Here is a 21,113-nt window from a genome sequence, read left to right on the forward strand (position 1 = left end):
TGCCTGCTCACAAACAAATGCTATTTTTAAGTGGGACTACAATAAACTAAATGTATTTAAATCTTTTCTCCTTCCTCCCCCTCTTCCAAGTATAGAATAAGAAAAAAAAAATGAAGCATATACTCTCAAAGAGGATAATCATTTTAAAAGGTTTGTAAGTTTTATTGGATTCATGCTGCACACCAAGATGAAGGCTTAAAATATATAAAATGAAAAAATTCTCATGTAGCTGAAAATTTGGATTAATTTGAAACTATGTCAGAAACTACAGATAAATCAGTCTTAAATTTAAAATACACCATGTTAATTCAGGTAAAATGTTATAAGTACAGTACAAATAGGAAAATAGTTTAAGCTTCCAAATGAATTTCAACAAAAAGACTTTCCTCCAATATAAAATATAGTATAAAATATTATACTCAATATTCTACTTTAGCCTGGAGTCTCTCATGTATTTTTATTCAAGCTACTTCAATGAAAGTTTCATTATTAGGAATATCTATCCTCTGAACGGCTCCTTCAAGATACATGAAATGGAAACTAACCATTAAAGAATGAATTAAAGTCACTAACTTTTAACCACAAGCCCTATCAGGATTCCCTTCACAAATATTGGTCCATTTTAGGTATATTCCCAAAGACAGAATTATAACTAAAAAAGACAAGATGACAATGAATGTGTTTTTTGGTAGTAACAATGAAAGAATAACGTTCCGTAGACAAGTCACTAAGTAATGTCAAATGTCTGAAAAAGCTGTTTTAAAGAGAGCTGTTAATTTTTTACACCCCTACTCAATATCCCAGATATCCAAACACTTAAAAACTAATGAGAAAAACAGATAAAGCAATAGGCTGAGAATAATTTCATTAGCCCATGTGCTTTAGCTGATATAAACATTTAAAACTCAGGATGTGGGAAGAGGCAACCTGATACACCATACTAAGCAGTGGCCTGTTCTTCTTTAAGAATAGATTAAACAATCATAAAAAGAGCTATACTTAAAAATTGAAAAATGCTTAAATATTAAAAGAAATTCTCATAGAAAATATTAATAAAAAAAGAGGATGGAACCATTTATCTATTTATTACACAGGGTGCATACATAAAACAACATATCCTTTCAGTTCACTTGTAGCTGTCCTCTGTACCAATTTACCCTTTTTCCCTTCACAATAAATTTTCAAAATAAGTTACTAGGCCCATGTCCTAACCTGACGTATACTTGTCAATCAACTACAATCTGATTTCCACTCAACCTAAAAGTGCTGGACACTATCAACGATCTCCTAGTTGCTCAAGCAAATGAACTATCTGTCCTTACCCTAGTTGATCTCACTAAACATTAGGAACAGTGTTTTCAAGATGTCACATCTACTGGCTCCCTAGAACCATTCTTCCCTGATTTTCATTTGATCCTTCAAAAATCTCCTTTATAATAACCTTCAGTAGCCCTTCCTTCCCTGCCTACCCCATGCATCTCAGAGTTCTGTGTCAAACCTTATTTATTTTCCCTTTTACATGCATTCCTTCTGGACAATCCAAACTGCTAATAAAACTGCTACTAGCTTTTCAAATAACAAGGAGCTTGGATTACCAAGTCTGTATCTCCAGCCCAAATTGCTCTTTCTCAGCCTCAAACCCTATTACAAGTACAAATTGAAAAGCCCTACTTACAAGTCAATGTGTCCAAAACTAAATTCATTATATTGTCCCTAAAACATGCTCCAGTTCAGGCCAAGGAAAGCAAGGGCGTTGCTGAAGCCAGCTTCTGGTGAAGGCAGCTGAGACGACTAAAGAAGGAGGCCATATCATTGCTAAGATCTGGCAGGCACAAGAGACACAGGGCGTTAGGCACAGAAGTTTCGTTTCTTGCCACTGAGACTGTCTCCTACTGGAAACACCATTAACTGAAACTCAAAGTAGATAGAAAGCTCGAATTCACAGTGACGGGGCTGGAGGTCAGGGTGACAGGGGAACAGAGGGTAGGGGACAAAGCTCAGCCCTGTAAGCCTCTTTAGGAAGAATAGCAATAGATGTCTACCATGCAGACTAGCTCGTAGACAGCCTACAATTGGGACCTGGGACATGATTACAGGAGCTCATGCTTATGCTACTTGCGCCATTTAGAAGAGAACTGTGGCTTGATCAATTTCAGGGTGCTGAAACCAACACAGAAAGAAAAGCTTCGGCACGTTAGTAAGACCCAGGCATGCCCATGCCTTTTTACTGCGTGGAAGGAGTAAAACTGTAGGAAAAATAAATTCTTCCCTTTCACTTTTTCCTAAAGCTGTAGTATTTTGACAAGAACCCAGAACCACTCTCTCAGCATAATGCGTGATTCCAAATACTAGAGAAACAAAGACTTGTCTCCTTAAAGATAAAGAGATAAGACACAAGATACATAAGATTTACACCTAAAGGAAGACCAATCAAATGTCTTCCTGCAAAACTTATTATGTATATGTAAAGGGAAACTTCTAAATGTAATTTTTTTAAGTAGGCTTCATACCCTGCATGGAGCCCCATTCTGCACTTGAACTCACAGCTCTGAGATCAAGACCTGAGCTGAGATCAAGAGTCGGATGCTCAACTGACTGAGTCACCAAGGTGCCCCTAAATGTAATTTTGTGTTTCCAATGTCATTCAAGTGGATATTTCAGATGTAAAAAGGAAATGAACAATCTGTGGTCATAAAAATGTGCTTACAAATAAAAAACATGATTACCAAATTTTAAAATCATAATGGAAGAAGAGACTAACACATTAAATATAGTATAAAATCAAATCAGCAAATTATAAAATTAGTTCAAGAAATATTCAGATAACACGAAGGAAAACATAAAGGGATGATTACAATAAGTGAAAATGCAAGAGATAAGGTAGAAAGATTCATAATCTCTGACATCGAAATAATAGGAATTCCAGAAGGAGCAAATAAAACGGAAACTCAAGATAGTTATTAAAAGAAATAGTAGGGACAGTGCCAGTCAAGACTACATCAAAGAACCTAAAAGAAGAACTTATGGTATCACTTTTAGATAGAACAAAAATGTGATGCCATGAAAAGGATGAAAACTGAAGGTCTGCCAGGCTCTGGTTCCACAAACAACTAGAGACAGCAGCAAGTGTGACTCTGGAGAAGTAGAAAGCAATCAAAGTTCCCCTAAGTAGAGGAAGAAAGTCAAACCTGCCAGGGGCGCCTGGGTGGCTCAGTTGGTTGAGCGTCTGACTTCGGCTCAGGTCATGATCTCGCGGTCTGTGAGTTCGAGCCCCGAGTCCAGCTCTGTGCTGACAGCTCAGAGCCTGGAGCCTGCTTCCAATTCTGTGTCTCCCTCTGTCTCTCTGCCCCTCCCCCGCTCATGCTCTGTCTCTCTCTCTCTCTCTCTCTCTCTCTCTCTCTCTCTCTCTCTCTCTAAGCATTAAAAAAAAAAAAAAGAAAGTCAAACCTGCCAAGAATGCGGAGGCAGGAACAGGCTTCCCTGCTCTTAGAGGAAGCTGAAAATCAGTGCTGGTTCTGAAAGCGATGGCTTATAAGACGATGTATGCCTAGTAGAGGCAAAGGACACAGCCACGGCCTCAAAACTAAGCAATCAGACCAGTTCCAGGTGAGAGGGACAGAGTTCAAAATGAACAGAGAGACATTTGATTCTCCAAATTCCCACAAACAGGAGGCAGGCTGGGAAAACTACTACCCTACTACCCTTAAAGCAAATCATTCCTTCTGGTAAAAAAAAAAAAAAAAAAAAAAAAAAAGATAATTCAGAGGGAAAAGCAAAGAGCCCCAGGAACAGAGCGAAGAGCCACGAAGAACACTCCCGGGGAAGGAGCATTAAACCCTAATCAAGATACAGGCAATAAATGCCTGGCTAGATTTCAGAATTGCCAGAGAATTGCCATCACTCCTTCTCTCATTCCGCGTCTCTGAATGGGAATTCTCCAGGCCCTCTATCACCACCGTGGGTTGGCTGTATGGCTGGCAGGGGGACAGAACTTCACTCTTTTCGTCCACAGGTGTTTAGATTGGAAGAAGCCGCACCAAGGAAGCCTCAGCTACACCTGGATGTGATTTTCATTACGTGCGTTGAGGTACAATTGATGGACAATAAAACTGGAGCCACTTAAAACGTCGAGTTTGAGGACTTTTGACAAATACCTGTATAACCACCACAATAAAGACACGGATTCCCATCACACCCAAAAGTTCTCTCGAGCTCCTTTGTTAATCGATCTATTCCCTCCTGCAAACCCAGACAACCTCCATTTAGTAGAATCTCATGTATATGGAATCAAACAGTGTGTACATTTTTATGTCTGGCTTCTCTCACTGAGGAAAATGTTTTTCAGATTCAGCCATATTGTTACGTGTATTCAAAGTTCATTTTCGTTTATTGATTAGTGGTATTCCATTATATGAACGAACCATAATTTGTGTATTTATTCATGTGCTGATGGACATCTAGACGGTCTCCACATTTCAGATACTATGAATAAAGCTGCTATGAACACTCTAGTTCAAGTGTTTATGTGGAATAAGTTTTCATTTCTCTTGGCTAAACGTCTAGGAATAGAACTGTGGGGTCATATGGTATGGTATCTTAAACTTTCTAAGAAACTTTCTAAGATCCGGATCCCTGATCCAGAATGCCGCTGACCATCTTTTCAAGTATATACATTAGCCACTCATATAGTTTCTTTTGTCTGTAAAATCTTTTGCACACTGGTTGGGTTGTCCACTTTTCCTTGAATTCTAAGAGTTCTTCACATATTCTAGACACAAGTTCTGTGTCGGATTATACGTATTTAGAATATTTTCTCTCGTTTTGTGCCTTGCCAGGTGAGTTTCCAAATGGTGTTTTCCAAAGAAAGAAAGTTTCAATTTTGATAGTCCAGTTTATAACTTATTTCTTCATTGTTTGTGTCTTTTTATATCCTATTGTAGAAATCTTTGCCTACTCCTAGGTCACAATGATTTTTGTTTTTTTCTAAAAGTTCTCTAGTGTTTAGCATTTTCATTTAAGTCTAAAACCCATTTGATTTTTCTCCCATGTGGATATGCAGTTGTTCCCCCATAATTTGATTTAATTCCTCTCTTCGTTCAATTCCATTGTCATCTTTGTGGAAAATCAATGGATTTTCAATCGGTATGTGCAGATGTATTTCTAGAACTGGTTCAAATTCTAGAATATGTTCTAATCTCTGGCTTTATCCATCCTTTCCCAACACTGCTATCTTTATTACTGTAGCTTTAATTCTAAAAATTAGGAACGTTAAGTCCTCTTTTTTTTCTTTCTTTATAATTGCTTTGGTTTCTCATGGATAACTTAAATCAAGCAGAGGAAGTTCCCCTCCATTCCTAATTCGCTGAGGGTTTTTATCATGGTTGGTTTTCGCATTTTTGTTAAATGCTTTTTCTGCATCTACTGAGATGATGACATGATTTTTCCTTCTTAAAATACATAGATTTCCAAGTGCCAAAACCCCTCATGTTCCTGGGATTAAACCTCATACATTCATGATATAATATCCTTTTTATCCTTTTTATCCTTTTTCTGGATACAATTTGCTAATTCAGAGTGTTTAAATCTACGTTCATGAGGGAATACTGGTATGCAGTTTTATGTTCTTATGATGTCTTTGTCTTCTTTTGGAAACAAAGTGATACTGACTTAACAAAATCAGTTGAGAAGCAGTCCCTCTTTCTATTTCCTGAAAAAATTTCATGCAGGATGATATTTCTTCCATAAAAGCCTGATAAAATTCACCAACAAAGCCATCTGGGCCTAGAGATTTCTTTGTGGGAAGGTGGTTAATTATGAATTAAGTTTCCTTGGTAGATAATAGGGCGACTCAAATTTCCCATTTCTTCTTGAGTCAGTATTAGTTTTGTGTCTTTCAGGGAATGTGTCTACTTCATTCAAGTTTTCAGTGGTAGAAGGTGGTTTATATTATTCTCATTATATTCTTAATGTGTACAGGATCCATATGGCGTCTCCTTTTCATTCCTGATACTGTTATTTTGTGTTTTCTTTTAATTTTTTTTATTTTTAATTGTGGCAAAATACATGTAACATAAAATTTACTGTCTCAACCAATTTTTTTTTTTTTTTTGAGAGAGAGAGGCAGAGCAGGGGAGGGGCAGAGAGAGAGAGAGAGAGAGAGAAAGAAAGAATCCCAAGCAGGCTCTGCACTCAGTGCAGAACCCAAGTGGGGCTCGATGCCATGTCCCTGAGATCATATCCCGAGCCGAAATCAAGAGCTGGACAAGAGCCCAGCCAACTGGGCCGCCCAGCCACCCCAGGGGTCTTAATAATTTTTAAGCATACAGTTCAGTAGCATTAAGTCCGCTCACGTTGTTGTGCACCCATCACTACCATCCATCTCTATAACGTTTTCATCTTCCCAAACTGAAACTCTGTACTCACTAAACAATACCCCATTACCCTCTCCCTGTAGCCATTAGCAAACACCATTTTACTTTCTGCCTCTACGAATCAGACTACTTTAGGTACCTCGCAAAAGTGCGAACATACGGTATTTGTCTTTTTTGTCACTAGCTTATTTCCCTTAGCATATCTTCAAGTTTCATCCGTGTTGTAACATGTTTCAGAATTTCCTTCCTTTTTAAGGCTCATTCATATTCCACTGTATGTATATACCACAGTTTGTTTCCATCCATCCACTGATGAACACTTGGAATTCTTCCACCTTTTGGCTAGTGCAAATAATGATACCATGAACATGTCAAGTCCTGTTTTCAATTCTTTAGTATAAATACCCAGAAGAGGAATTGGTAGATCAGATGGTAACTATTTCTAGTTTATTTGAGGAGCTGCCATACTATTTTCCACAGTAGTTACCCCATTTTGCATTCCCACCAAGAGGGCTCAAGGGTCCCAATTTCTCCACATCCTTGCTAACATTTAATTTGTTTGTTTGTTTATAGTAGCCATACTCATAGGTGTGAGGTGGTATCTCATTATGGTTTGTTGGAGAGAGAGAGAGAGAAAGACAGAGAGAGAGAGAGAGAGAGAGAGAGAGAGAGAGAGAGAGAGAGAATCACAAGCAGACTCCACACTCAGAGCAGAGTCCGACACAGGGATTGATCCCGTGACCATGAGGTTATGACCTAGTCAAAGAAATCAAGAGTCAGACACTCAACCAACTGAGCCACCCAGGTGCCCCTCTCATTATGGTTTTGATTGGCATTTCCAAAATATTTATTATTATGATTATTGACGTTGAGCATCTTTTCATGTGTTTACCGGCCACTTGTACATCTTCTTTGGAGAAATGTCTATTCAAGTTTTTTTGCCCATTTTTTGACCGAGTTGTTATTTCACTGTTGTCATTGAGTTGTAGAAGTTTCTTACATATTCTGAATATTAACTGTTTTTCAGATGTATGATTTGCAAATACCTTCTCCCACTGCATAGGTTGTCTGTCTCGTCATTCTTTTGACTGCATCCTTTGACAGACACAAATTTTCCATTTTGATATAACTCAATTCATCATCTTTTTTCTTTTGTTGTCTGTGCTTTTGGTGTCACATCCAGTAAATCATTGTCAAATCCACTGTCATGAAGCTTTTCCCCTATATTTTCAACTAAGAGCTTTATAGTTGTAGCTCTTATGTTTAGGTCTTTGATCCATTTTGAGTTAATTTTTATATATAGTGTAAGGTAAAAGTCCAACTTCATTCTTTTGCATGTGTTTTGCATCCAGTTTTCCCAGCACAATTTGTTGAAAAAAAAATTGTCCTTTTCCTATTGAGTGGTCTTGGCATCTTGTCAAAAAATAATTTGATCATATATGTAAGAGTTTATTTCTGGGGTCTCTATTCTACTCTATTATTCTATATATGTCTGTCTTTATGCCAATACCACACTATTTTGATTACTGTGGCTTTGCAATACATTTTGAAATTAGGAAGTAGGAGTATTCCAGTTTTGTTCTTTTCCAAGACTGTTTTGGCCATTCATTGTCCCTTGAGATTCCATACAAATTTTACAATGTATTTTTGTATTTCTGAAAACAAACACAAACAAACAGAAAAACATGCCACTGGAATCTTGATAGGTACTGCATGGGATCCATTTATCACTTTGAGTAGTATTGACCATATCTTAACATGTTAAGTCTTCCATGAACACTAGGATGTGTTTCCATTTACTAGTGTCTTCTTTAACTTCGTAGTTTTTCAATGTACAAGGCTTTTACCTCCTTGATTAAGTTTATTCCTAAGTATTTTATTCTTTTTGATGCTATTGTAAATGGAATTATTTTCTTAATTTGTCAGATTGTTTACTGTCAGGATATAAAAAATGAAACTGATTTTTGTGTGTCGGTTTTTTATCCTAATGCTTTGTTGAATTTATTAGTTCTAACAGTTTTGTATGGAATACATACATATTCTATGTATATTTTATGTACATATTCTATGTATAAGATCATGTCATCTGTGAACAGAGATGATTTTACTTCTTCCTTTCCGATTTGGATGCCGTTTATTTCTTTTTCTTGCCTAATCGCTCTGGCAATTAGAAAGTCTTTGTCTTTCTCCATTAAGTATGATGTTAGTGATCAGTTTTTCATATACGGCCTATTATTTTGAAATAGCTTCCTTCTATTCCCAGTTTATTAAGTATTTTTATCATGAAAGGGTATTAAATTTTGTCCAATGCTTTTTCTGCATCGTTTGAGATGATCATGTGGCTTTTTCAATCATTCTGTTAATGCAGTGTACTATACTGACTGAGTTTCATATGTTGAATTCTCATTGCGTTCCAGGAATACCCCACTTGGTCATGGTGTATAATCTTTTTAATGTGCTGCTGAATTCTGTTTGCTAGTTGTTGTTTCTTTTCTTTGCTGGTTTTGTTTTGTTGGGGTTTTTTTGGTTTTGTTGAAGATTTTTACATAAATATTCATCAGGGAAACTGGTCGGTAGTTTTCCAGTAGTGTCTTTGTCTCGCTTTGGTATCAGGGTAATGCTGACCTCATGCGATGAATTTGAAAGTGCTTCCTCTTTTTCAATTTCTGGAAGAGTCTGAGGAGAATTGGTCTTAAATATTCTTTGGATGCTCAGTAGAATTCACCCATGAAGCCATCTGGTCCTAGGCTTTTCTTTGTTGGGAGCTTTTTGAATATTCCTTTAATAACCTTACCAGTTACAGGTCTTTACAGATTTTATTTCTTCATGATTCAGTCTTGGTAGACTGTTTCTAGTAATTTGTCCATTTCACCTGGTTTATCCAATTTGTCGGCATACATCTACTCATCATACCTATAATCCTTTTTATTTCTGTAAAATCAGTTGTAATACTCCCCCCTTTCTTTTCTGATTTCAGTTGAGTCTTCTTTCTTTTTAAGCAATTCAGCTAAAGGTTTTTCAATTTTGTTGATTTTTTTCTGAAGAAAACAACTCTTGGTTTCATTTTTTTCTAATATTTTTTCATTCTCCATTTTGTTTATGTCTGCTCTAGTTTTTATTATTTCCTTTCTTCTGCTATCTTTGGAGTTTGTTCTTCTTTTTCTAGTTCCTTAAGATGTAAACTTAGGTTGTCCATGTGAGATCTTTATTCTTTTTTAATGCAAGCTTTTACAACCTTAAGTCTCCTTCTTACTGCTTTCACAGAATCTCCTAAGTTTTGGTACACTGTGTTTTCATTTCCATTTATCTCAAGATATTTTCTAACATCCCTTTTGATTTCTTCTTTGACTCACTGCTTGCTTAGAGTGAGTTATTTAATTCCACACATTTGTGAATTTTCCAGTTTCACTATTAACTTCTAGTTTCCCTATATTTTGCTCAGAAAAAAAATACTCTGTGTGATTTCAATTTTTAAAATGTTATTAAGACCCTTTTGTGGCCTATCACATGATTTACCCTGGAGAATATTCCATGTGTACTTGAAACTATTCCATGTGTACTTGTGTTGGGTGGAATGCTTTGTATATGTCTGTTTGGTCCAATTGGTCTATATAGTACTGTTCAAACCTTCTATTTCTTTATTGATCTTCTGATTGTTCTATCCATTGTTGAATGTGGGAATGCGGGGTACTAAAGTTTCTTACTATTACTCTAGAGCGATTTCTCCCTTCAGTTCTGCCAATGTTGGTCTCATATATTTAGAACTTCTGATGTTTGGTGCATGTATTTTGTAATTGTATCTTCTTGGTGAATTGACCCTTTTATCATAATATATGTCCTTCTGTTTCATAGCTGTTTTTTACTTAAAGTCCATTTTCTATGATATACAGTCACCTCTGCTCTCCTTTGGTTACTCTTTACATGAAATATCTTTTTCTATTCTTTCACTTTCAACCTGTGTGTGGGTGTGTGTGTCCTTAGATCTAAAGTGAGTCTCCTGTAAACAGCATATAGTTGAATACTGGCATTTTTATACATTCTGCTAAGCCATGACTTTTCATTGTGGAGTTTAATCCATTTACACTTAAAGTGCAATGAATTAGTGATAGACAAAGACTTACTATTGACATTTTGTTATCTTCTGTATGTCTTATAGGTTATTTGTCTCTCATTTCCTCCCTGCCTGCCTTTTTATTTAGTTGACATTTTGTAATGACATGTTTTGATTCCCTTCTCATAGCCTTTTGTGTGTATTTTCTTTGTGGTTACCATGAGGATTAGAAAAAAAATTTTTTAATCCTAAAGTTACAACAATATATTTTAAACTTCAACTACATACAAAAACTCTACTCCTTTATAGCTCCACACCTCTCCCCACAAGTTTATGTTGCTGATACTGCATACCCATTAACGTATATTTATAATTATTTTACACGTCTTTCTACTCCTATAAAAAATAAAAATGGAATTATATATATAGATTTTTTTTAATGTTTATTTATTTTGACAGAGAGAGAAACAGAGCATAAGCAGGGGAGGGGCAGAGAGAGAGGGAGACACAGAATCCAAAGCAGGCTCCAGGCTCTGAGCTGTCAGCACAGCTGACGTGGGTCTCAAACTCACAGACTGCAAGACCATGACCTGAGCTGCAGTCGGACGCTCAACAGACTGAGCCACCCAGGCACCCCTAAAAATGGAATTATAAACCGAAAGGAAAATTCTACAGGTTTTTATATTTGTCCATATATTTCTTTTTATTTGATAAGTCTGACCAGAATTTATCAATTTTATTTAGCTTTTCAAAAAAATCAATACTTGGTTCATTGATTTTTCTCTACTATTCTCTGTTCCATTGATTTCCACTCATCTATTTTATTTCCTTCATTCCACTTACACTGGGTCCACTTAGCTCTTACTCTTCCAGCTTCAAAAGGGGGAAGCTATGATCACTGATTTCAGATATCTCTTCTTTTCTGATATAAGCATTAAAACTCTAAATCTCCCTTTAAGCACTGCCTTGGCTGCACTTCATAAAGTTTTATGTATTGTATTTTCCTTATCATTTGTTTGAAAATATTTTCTAAACTCCCTTGTGATTTCTTTCTTCACCAATGGGTATAATTGATTTTTGGAGGGCACCTGACTGGCTCAGTTGTCGGAGAGACTCTTGATCTTGGGGTTATGAATTCAAACCCCACATTGGGTGTGGAGATTACTTAAAAATAAAATCTTAAATGGGGCACCTGGGTGGCTCAGTCAGTTAAGTGTCCAACTCTTGATTTCCGTCCAGGTCATGATCTCATAGTTTGTGAATTTGAACCCTGCATCATGCTCTGCGCTGACAGTGCGGAGCCTGCTTAGAATTCTCTCTCACTCTCTCTCTGCCCCTACCACCAGTGGGCACTCCCTCTCCTCAAAATACACTTTTTTTAAAAAGCAAAAAGAAAGCAATAATAATAAAATAAGATCTTTTCTAGAATCATTTTTTTTAACTTATAAATATTTTAGGGCTTTTCTGGATATACAGTACTATTATCGTTCATTTCTCATTAAATTCAAATGAGGTCAGACTATATATCGTGCGACTTTCATCTTTGGTGACCAGTTGAGATTTCTTTTATGACCAGACATGACCTATCGAATGAACATTCCATGCACACTTAAAGAATGTGTAATCTGTACTTGTTGGGTGGGGTGTTTTATAGACGTCAATGAGGTTGAGATGGGTCAGTGCACTGTTCACGTCTTCTACATCCTCACTGAATTTTCTGCTCCATCAGTTCCTAAGAAAGGTGTTAAAATCTGCAACGTGTGTGGATTTGTCTATTTCTTCCTTTGGCTGTTATTTATTGACTCGCATATTTCTGAAGCTTTATCATTTGCTACATACACACTTATAACTGTTATGTCATGCTTATGAACTTATTCTTGTATCATTACAAAATAATTATGTTTGTCTCTAATAATTCTCTTTGGCTTAAGGTTTCTTATGCTTCTGTTTTCACTTTATATCTCTTTACATTCCACAACTCTTTCAATTTACTTGTCTTTGCATTGTAAAGTATGTCTCTTATAGATAACATACAACATGGTTCTTGCTTTTTAAATCCAATCTAGTATTCACTGCCTTTGGACTGGACTGTTGAGTCCAATTACATTTAATGTAATTATTGATATGGCTCTACTTGGTCTGCCATCTTGCTATTTGTTTTATATTTGTCCCATCTTCTGTTTCTCTGTTCTTCCTTCGCTACCTACTTTTATGTTGACTATTTTACCTTATTCCATTTTAATCTCTTTAGTTATATTTCTTCCTGGTTATATGTCTATTATATTTTTAGTACTTGTTCTAGGTGTGTGGTAGGCAACATCTAATATGGCTCCCAATGACCCCTATCTCCTGGCATTCATGCCCTTGTGTAAACCCTTTTCTCTGAGTATCCACTGAATCTAGTGATTTACTTTTAATAACCTGAATATAACACAAGTGATAGGCTATCACTTCCAAGATTAGCTTACAAAAAAGACCCTGGTTTCCATCTTGCTTCTTTTCTTCAATGCAAGCCAGCTGCCATCTTTCATGCTGCTCATTGGAGAAGTCTGAACAGCAAGAAACTTAAAGAAGCCTCTGAATGAGAGCCCTAAGACTGATGCCCCCAAACACCCCACAAATACTTTGACTGCAGCTTTACAAGAGAACCTGAGCCACAAATCCCAGCTAAGGCATGCCTACAAGATGATAAATTTTGTTGTTTTTAAGTTGCTAACACTCGGAACAATTTGTCATGCAGCAATAGATAACTAATACAGACTTTGGTACCCAGAAACGAGGTACCGCCTAAAAAGTGGAAGTGTCTTTTGAACCAGGGAGTCATCAGAGGCTGGAAGGACTTTGACTTGTATACTAAAAAAAAGACAAAATTGACCGGAAGAGGCTGTTAGTAGAAATCTGGACTTGAGGACTCAAGTGAGATTTGCCAGTGAGAACTCAAGAGGAAGTGAGAGACATGTTACTGAAAAACAGGAGAGGGATCCTTTTATGCAGTGGCCACACTATCACCTTAAGTAACATGTAAAACAGAAGACGTGCTTAATAAGTTGGATGAGTGATATAGTGACGGAGATTTCCAAGCAAAGTATTTCTTGCTGCTTAGAGTGAAATGCAAGAGAAGAGTAATAAATTAAACTAAGTGGAGGACACCTAAAGAAAAAAGAACGAGAACTTCATGATTTTAAAAATTCTCAGTCTCCAGCTAGCAAAAGATGCTAAACTAAGAAATGGCACCCGAGTGAAATCTGAGCACCGCCTAGAGAAAAAGCCAAGAGTATAAATGAAAAACCTTTTTTTAAGATCAAAAAGATCAAAGGTGGTACATCAAGAGTACTATACATTCACACACAGAGAACTTTAAAAAGATTAAGGCGATGCTTTACAGATTCTCTCAATCAAACAACAGAGCCTCTAGAAAGGTTAAGGTCATTATCCCTCAATCTTGTCAGAAGCAACCCAACATGGAAAGGGAATCTCAATGAGATTAATACATGTGGCTTTTGTCTAGTGGAATGAACATAAAAGAGATGCACAGGAGGTCTACAAAGGTTTTGAGAAAATTATTCAGCAAAATCACTGCTCCCCTAGACTGAAAAAGATAAGAGTACAAAAGTGTCCAAAATTCTTCTGGAGGGAAAACAGGCTGAGAAAAGTACTAAGCTGCAAATACATGCTATCTTTCATGAAAAAGAACTCAGAAGATGGACTCAGCCCAGTGGGAGGAGCTAGGAGACATGCAATATTAGTCCCAGGTCTTGAGCCTTGATTAAGGAATTTCCAGTATTTGCCCAACTGGATTTCAGAACTGCTATGGAAACCAGTGACTCCTTTGTACCTCCCATTATTCACCCTTTCAGAAATGTCTCTAGTGATCATTGATCGTAGTTGGGTGTGTGGGGAGCAGGTAGCTATCGGAACAGACATTTCTCCAAAGAAGATATACAAATGGTCGTTAACCACATGAAAAGATGCTCAGCACGAGTAGTTATTAGGGGAATGCAAATTAAAACCACAATGCAATACCACTCCATGCCCATTAAAATGACCAAAATCAAAAACACTGATAATACCAAGAGGTGAGGATGTGAAAAAACTGAGGCACTCACACGTTGCTAACAGGGATGTCAAATGGCACCGCCACGTTGGGAAATGGTTTTCTACTTCCCTTAAAAAGTTAAATACACACTTCTATAGCCCATTGTTAGATATCTACCCAAAAGAAATGAAAAACACGTGCTCAAACAAAAATTTGCAGTATGAATGTCCACAGCAGCATAATTCATAATAGCCGAAGTCTGATAACAATCCAAATATCCATGAACTGGTAAATGGATAAACACAATGTGATATACTCATCAGCAAAATACCATCCAGGGTTAAAAAGGAATGAACTATTGATACAGGCAACATGAACTTCAAAAACAATACCCTAAGTGAAAGAATCAGATGCGTAAGACTACATGGTTTATGTATGTATTTATGTATTTCATCCACTCAGATGAAATTTCTAAAAAAGGCAAAACCATAGACACGAAAAGCAGATCACTGTTTATCTGGGCCTGTGAGTGTAATTCCATATTATAAAGATATTAACTCTTCCTAAATTGATCTATAGACTCAATACATTTCCAATTACAATGTCAACAGAGATACGTGTGTGTGTGTGTGTGTGTGTGTGTGTGTGTGTGTGTGTGTGTATAAACTGGTAAACTAATTGTAAAATTCAGGGGCGCCTGGATGGCTCAATCGGTTAAGTGGCCGACTTCGGCTCAGGTCATGATCTCACAGTCTGTGAGCTCGAGCCCCACATCGGGCTCTGTGCTGTCAGCACAGAGCCTGGAGCCTGCTTTGGATTCTGGGTCTCCCTCTCTCTCTGACCCTCCCCCACTCACTCTCACTCACTCTCTCAAAAAAATAAACATTAAAAACAATTTTAATTATAAAATTTAAATGAGAAGGTAAAGAACCAAGAAGAGCCAGGGCAATCTTGGAGAAGAAAAGAAAGCTGGAATGCATACGCTACACTACTAAGCTGCAGTAATTAAGGCATATAATAATAGCACACAGATAGACAAATAGACCAAAAGAGGAGACGAGGGTCCAGAAATAAACCCACACAAATAAGATTTCCTAGTTTACAATAATGATGCCAACTACAGCAGTGGGGGAAAGGCTGGGTTTTTTTTTTTTTAAGATGTTGGATTAAATGGCTATCCCTCCACTATCCTGGGCTGACTAGGGGTGGGAGAAAGCCCTACCTCATTTCATACATAAAAATCAATTCCAGATGAAGCACATACCTAAATGAGAAAGATAAGAAAGCTTCTAGAAGGCAACATAGGCAAGTATCTCCATTATCTTGGGATAGGCAAGGCAAGAAATCTTAAACAGGACACACAAAAAAAGCACAAACAATATCAGAGACAAACAACAAATAAAACTATAATATAAGTTAATGACATTCGACAGATCATACCAATGAAAGTGGGAGAAGATATATGCCATACGTACATCAACAAAAAATGTATTCTGGATATGTACATTTGTATCCAGAATATACAAAGAATCGTGACAAATCAAAAAACACTGAGAAGCCATGTTTTATTAAAAAATGAATAGCAACTTCACAAAAGAGGACATCCAAGTGGCCAAAAAGCATAGGAAAAGGTACTCCATGTCATTAGCCATGTGGGACAATGCAAATTAAAACACACCATACTAGACTCGCTAAAACTAAAAGAAACGGACAAACCAAGTATTGGGAGAGTGGGGGAGCCACAGACTCTGAAATCCTACCCTGGAAAAGTAAATTGCCATAACCATTTTGGAAAACTCTCTGGCAGAATGCACTGTAAGTACACTTCCAAGTCAACACAGTGCACACATGGGCACTAAAAGACATGTACGAGAATGTTCACAGCAGAATTATTTGTAACAGCCAAAACCCGGAACAAAACCAAATATCCAACAACAGTAGAATGCATGTATAAATGCGATACATTCACACAGTAGTAAATAAAGAAGAATAATCCATTGCTAAACACATCAACACAAATCAATCTCACAACATAACGTTGAGCCAATGAAGCTAGAAAAACGCGAACACGCTTTATGAATCAAAAACTGTTAAAGCTGATCTACGGTGAGGTAATGCAGAATAGTGGTTACTATTTGGTGGGATGGTAAATGACGGGGGAGGGGCAAGAGAGAGCTTTCTGGAGAGCTGAGGATGGTCTCTCTCTTGCTTTAGAAGATGGTTACATACAGGTATTCATTTTGTAAAACTGCACCAAGCTTTAAGTCTTGTATGTTACACATTGACTTTAAAAGTTTGCCACAAAGAATGAAACACAGCCACATTTATTAACAAGGACAGATCTGAAAAACATGAGAAAAAGAAGCTTCAAAATAATATATTAAGTATGGTCCCACTTATATAAAGTTAAAAAAAAAAAAAAAGAAAAGAAATGATATACACAAAAGACAGGACAATGGTCCTCTCAGGAGATGACAAGAGGAGCCAGTCAGGAAGGACACCCAAGGTCTCCTGGAGTACTATCATATGCTATTTCTTGGGTGGGTTAAAAGTACAGGGATGTTTATTTTATAACTGTTCTTTAAACTGTACCTGTATATTTTCGTGCACTTTTTTTTGCTTCTACATTTATTTATTTTTGACAGAGAGAGACAGAGCACAAGGAGGGGAGGAGCAGAGAGAGAAGGAGACACAGAATCCGACGCAGGCTCCAGACTCTGAGCTGTCAGCACAAAGCCTGACGAGGGGCTCGAACTCACAAACCGTGAGATCATGACCTGAGCCGAAGTCAGATGCTTAACTGACTGAGCCACCCAGGCGCCCCTATTTTCGTGCACTTTTTACATGTACACTATGTTTCACAGTTGTAAAACATTGCAAGAATCATACGACTCCTACACAACTACTAGATTATAAATGATCAGGAAACTAAAACGAGAATTAACTAGATTTCATGTCTTTGCATTCATCTGAGCAGCGGCTAATAATGTTACACACCACCTAAAGAATCGTCTTCTCAAGGCATTGCTAAATGGAAATGAAACATAAAAATAAATAGCAACAACTAATAATGCAGTAAACTATCAAACTACCCTGAAAATAAGAAAATAAAAATAACTTCCAATGATCCACAACATATTATTTTAATTTTTCAAAGGGAACTTTATTAGGAATAAACAGAAAAACAAAACAAAATGGAAAAAAAAATGAGATGGGTTGACAAAACTAAAAAAATGACCAGAGATTCATAAACAATTTAAGACTTCTTGCTTTCCCCATTTCCTACCTTAAAATAACATTCGATTTTAAAACTTAAAAATAAAAACCGTACAATTAAGTCAACGTTTATTAACTGATCTCTGGTTTAACAGTACAACACTCAGAGAGTATTTTAATTCCCTTAAAATTAAGTTTTACGGTAACATACTTATAAACTTACTGTCATCTTTTTTTTATTAAAAGGACAATCAAAACTATTCAATATTATGACCTCACAAAAAGAAAGCTGCCTGTGAAATAAAAAGATGATATTACAAAGCCCCACTCATTAAAATTTTTTAAAAAGCAACTAAATACGTCAAAAATCTGACTCACTAAAACAAAAACAAAAAAAAAAAGCCTCAGAAAAATGCAAGCCCATTGTTCTCAAAGCAATTCTATCTCAGTTGCAACTTGTTGCCACTTCCTTGACCTGGTAAACACTGAAGAATGCTATTTAACTAATGTGTTAATGTTGAAAATTAATGAGTAGTTAGGTGGTTTTATGAGTGCATGAAACATTATGTTTTATGGAGTATCCTAAGAAACAGTTTTCATTCCTCATTTATGCAGCAGACTTACTTGTAGAGCTCAAGGATAAGTGTCTACCTAACGAGCAGCCACTGTATCAAAAGTATCCAATGAATCACATGTAATCCATGCTGAGTGTTTTATTCAAACAAAACGATGAAAAAAATCAACTTAAGGAAAATGATTACTTTTTCTTTCTTTCAAAAAGATTTATTGGCAAGAGCTCCTCTGAAACCTGAGACTGACCAAACAGAAAAGCAACTAGGTGTTGCTCATGGGTGATTATCATCAAAGAAGAGATACCCATGAATCGCAAGTAAGCACAGATAAAAGGGCTCCCCTGTGGCGGAGGCAGTTTATAGGTACCAACACCCAACTCCAGGTCCCTGTCTGCATCCCGCTTCCCCACCTAGACAGCAGCTGTCCGTCTAGGTCAGGCTTTACAGTGGCCCAAAAGAAGACCCAGGTCTACAGTGCCGAGCCCAATACAGGAGCCACTAAATCACATACAGCTATTTAAATTAATTACAACTTAAAATTCCGTTCCTCAGTCACACTAGTCACATTTCAAGGGCTCAACAGTCACATGTGAATAGTGGCTATTGTACTGGATAGCACAGCCATATAACATTTCCACCACTGCAGAAAGTACTACGGGACGGTGCTACTGTAGAATCTATCTTTGCCCAAACAACGGGGCTATTTGTAAATATAATGAATGTACTTTGTAAATATCTAAGGATGTTTTACTGTGTGTAATCCTAACCATATTTATTTATGCCACTGGATATAAAGAATCCCTAGGAAGGAAAGATACTGATCAGCAACCCCATAAATTCATCCAACAATTTAGGAGCAGGGCTATTTATAGTGTTAATGTCACTTACATACAAAAATGGAGTTTAACAAAGAAAAAGATTCCTTTGCAGTTTTTTAAGTATCCAGACTAAAAAATTACATCATTATTTTTGAAGTGAAAAATGGTTTTTCACATAGATGAACATACTCAATCACAAGTACATTTTCATTATACTTGATCACCATCTGCTGGTCATGTCATTAAACTGCACAAGCCAATGAAATGTTAGCTATAATGGGAGACATTTTTAAAGGACATACACAGTCCCAGCTTTCTGCCGCAATGCATTCCTGGAAAACCACATCATAAAGAGGATCATTGTAAAGCAAATCCTATTTTCCATAAGGGCAGGGCTATAATTAGATTCCTCATTCCAAACTAAAATCTGGCATCAAATAATCCATGGAAGGATCTCATTAAAGCAAGATGCAAAAATTATAGTCCTCTATAATCACTTAAAATAGGATAATTATTCTCCAAGTTCTTTCTTACAGGTATGAACAAATTTCTTTCTTAGAGGACACAATATAAATTAAAAGATAAAACTTTAATTCATATAAACATAACCTAAATCTCATAGGGTAAGAGTAATATACAGTAAATAATAATTCTGTTTGCACACTCCTAGAATTTTTACGTAATCTAGATGGTGGCTCTTTATAAAATGGCATCTAAAGAAATCTAACCTAATGCCTTCCTTTTTCATGAACAAGGTCCTCTACAGTTAAGTAGAATCCTTGTGTTTCTTCCACTGGGAAGCAGGCTGATTCATCTTGCCTCCCCCCACCCCCCCCCCCCGCCCTACCCTCTCCTAACCCGGAACTCTTAAGCAAAGTTTCAAGTAAAAATAGTTAAGTGGTATTAAATCATTCTTTTCATCTTTCCTATCCTAGACCCTAACTGCACTTTGGTGATAAAGCTACCAGACCACATTATACTTCACTGAAAAGTCATAAAAATAATCACAAGCCATTAAACAGAAGCTTCAAAACATTTTTCATAGAATCCTAAGAAAAGAATACAACATATTATCTCCATGTTCTGTGTTTGGGAGAATACACAAAAAGAATACATAGATACGACATGAACTTATGTCTAACTATTACTTAGCTTCTAATTCAGGGTGTGTGGCACAATGCAAAAAGAAAAAAGGGGCCAGCTACACTGTATTCCTTCTATCTGGGGGGAAAAAGGACTTGCTGAGTTATCGAAATAAAGATTCTTTCAAAGCCTCTTTTAAAATACTCTCCCACCTTCTTCTAAGAGTGTGCAGGATTCATACTTACACTGAGAAGCTTTCCATTAATCTATTTTTCTCAAGTGATTCTCAAAATAATTAATGACTGATGGATTTTAAGATAATATCCTTTAGGAAGATTAGCTAATTAGAGAAGAAAGAATGGTCAAACCATCTAACAAGTATGCTCCTGCAGGAACCATTAAAATAACAATCACCACGCCAGTGATGAAGGTGGCCGCAGCTAACACTTTCTCAGGTCCCTGTCAGAGGCTCTCTAACTCCATTTTACAAATGATGAAACTGGAGGTTAGAGAAATTAAGTCACTTGCCTGAGGACACAGTTGCCAAGTGTCAGAAGAGAGATCTGAACAAAGGCAAACTCCCTCATTTCAGCTCAACCTAGAAATAACCAAGAACAAAGGCACAGTTGCCCAGGACTGCTGATACAGCTTGAGTGGGGGAAAATGATGGATGAAAGTGGAATTTCCACATTTGCTGCATACGGTACTTGTGCCTACAGGATAGACTAGACTAGAATGAACACAGGGTCTAAAATCATCAAACCAAGTGGCGCCTGGGTGGCTCAGTCGGTTGGGCGTCCGACTTCGGCTCAGGTCTTGATCTCACAGTCTGTGAGTTCAAGCCCTGTGTTGGGCTCGGTGCTGACAGTTCAGAGCCTGGAGCCCGCTTCAGATTCTGTGACTCCCTCGCTCTCTGCCCCTCCCCTGCTCATGCTCTGTCTCTGTCTCTCTCTCAAACATAAATAA

At 37.0% G+C, this 21,113-nt stretch overlaps 1 protein-coding gene across 7 annotated transcripts in view; it reads right to left on the reverse strand.

Moving 5' to 3' along the window:
* CEP112 (centrosomal protein 112) overlaps positions 1 to 21,113 on the reverse strand; it is a 420,870-nt gene that overhangs the window by 379,226 nt on the left and 20,531 nt on the right. Inside the window, exon 1 of one of the 7 annotated variants that reach the window (XM_047081547.1) lies at positions 1,676 to 1,703. The exons of the other annotated variants lie outside the window; for them this stretch is intronic. The gene's annotated coding sequence lies outside the window, so the exon portion shown is untranslated. Of the gene's footprint in view, positions 1 to 1,675; positions 1,704 to 21,113 lie in introns of those variants that run through there. 7 annotated transcript variants of the gene reach the window in all.

The sequence above is a fragment of the Lynx rufus genome, unplaced genomic scaffold, assembly GCF_022079265.1.
Source record: "Lynx rufus isolate CCGP_SWC_20201006 ecotype Redwood Valley unplaced genomic scaffold, mLynRuf1.p SCAF_18, whole genome shotgun sequence".
Taxonomy (NCBI): Eukaryota; Metazoa; Chordata; class Mammalia; order Carnivora; family Felidae; genus Lynx; species Lynx rufus.